This window comes from Plectropomus leopardus, unplaced genomic scaffold, assembly GCF_008729295.1.
Source record: "Plectropomus leopardus isolate mb unplaced genomic scaffold, YSFRI_Pleo_2.0 unplaced_scaffold18938, whole genome shotgun sequence".
Lineage (NCBI taxonomy): Eukaryota > Metazoa > Chordata > Actinopteri > Perciformes > Serranidae > Plectropomus > Plectropomus leopardus.
Genome location: NW_024620428.1, coordinates 1 through 1677, shown reverse-complemented (window position 1 = coordinate 1677; position 1677 = coordinate 1). Strand labels below are relative to the sequence as shown.

The 1677-nt window shown below is 32.9% G+C and overlaps 1 long non-coding RNA gene across 1 annotated transcript; it reads left to right on the top strand.

The window, feature by feature from the left end:
• Positions 1-454: 454 nt before the first annotated feature.
• Positions 455-1401, top strand: LOC121965185. The gene is made up of 3 exons (XR_006107462.1): positions 455-546; positions 844-885; positions 1120-1401. It is a non-coding gene; the product is annotated as an uncharacterized LOC121965185 (long non-coding RNA).
• The last annotated feature ends 276 nt before the right edge of the window (positions 1402-1677 follow it).

The window sequence follows — 1677 nt, the reverse complement described above, 5'->3', positions numbered from 1 at the left end:
TTTTTTTTTAACTTTTTTGTTTCTTTTCTCTTTTTTGTTATTGTTAATTTTTAAGTACTTTTCTTATACTTTATGCCATTTTCTTTTTCTTATGTTATGTTACTCATTGCCTCCTCCCTATTTTTTGTAAGAAGGAACCTCCTCTGCTCAATGCAAGCAGTGTGTAGGAATTTACATTTTTTTAAGTCTTTCGATTTCTAACTAAATAGGCAGAACGAATATAACAAGGTACAACAGGCAAATAAGTTTTTCCTATAACTGACAAAAAAAGAAATCAAGTCAGGAATGTCAAATATCCTTTATAAAATCAGGTTCCATCTCCTTTGGGTTCATTTGGGTTCAGGTCCATGTTGAGATAGATAGCAAAATGTCTTTTAATGACAATATATACAGCGTACAATTACATCAGTTATTTCTATTAGTTAGAAATGACAGAACATAAATGCATTTCTCTCTTCCAGGAGTTGTTTGTTGAGATGATTGCCAAAGATTCCCTGGTGTACGCCCAGCAGGGGAAGCGGAAAACTTTGCAAAGAAAAGACCTGGGTAAGTGCTTTTAAGAAATTCTGAGTGCAGTTTGCAAATACACACAGTCCGTGGGCTAAAAAATGTTTTTGGTGTTATTGTACTTCAGCTGATGGACTCAGACCAGGTTGTGACAGTTTAGATTAGAGTGTTAAAATATAAATGATTTCTCACTTGAGTTGATATTGTGCTGATTGTAGAGAGAGGAGATTGTTTTAATGTTAAGTTGGATGTTGACAAACCTATATTTTATAGCATAGCTTTGTTTTGATCTGTTTTTAATCTTTCATTTCTCTTCTCTTTTTTTTATCTCCACAGACAACGCAATAGAGGCCATAGATGAATTTGCATTTCTTGAAGGTAAGTCTTGCCAGGACTTAAAAGTTTGCATTTTTTATGCCTGAATTCAGTTAAATTCACCAGTTTCAACTTGAATAAACTTCCCACGTGTAAAATAAGAATATCAACTATATAACATACAGCACGCTTATGCACACATGTGCAAATGTTACATAGACTTCATTGACCACATTTCTTTATTATTTTTTTATATCAGTATTCTTTGTTCTGATTTGTCTTTACTTTCCCCTGCAGGCACACTCGATTAAACGCTGCTTCAGAAGACGAGAACATTGAATATCCACAACCATCCAAGAAATATTGTATTACAGGGACACAATTTGTTTGTTTTGAACATCCTTCTACTATACTTTTTTAAGTCAAACTCTCAAATTGGATATTTATAAATGCTTTTCTACAATGTGCCATTAAGATTTTTCATACTTAACTTTGAGGAATTCAGTGGGAATGTGTACATTTTTTGTAAATATTTGTGAAATACTACTGTACAATTGAATAAATGTAAGTTTTAAACAACTTGTTTCTGTCAGAATGAGTCCATCTTCATCAGTTTGTCACATCAGGATTTGCAATATAAACATTATTATTCCATCTGTGAAGTACCAGTTCTTAAGGGTTGCAGATTTTCCACACTGACAAAAAACATAGACAGATCAAATTTAAATGTATTATTACATAAAACAAAAAAGAAGAGGAAGACTATCCGCTGCACACTTTTAAACCCAATGTAACAATTAGTATTAAGTCCCAGGCTGAACTGGGATGATGATTCAGTCTGGGAATCTTGTTGCC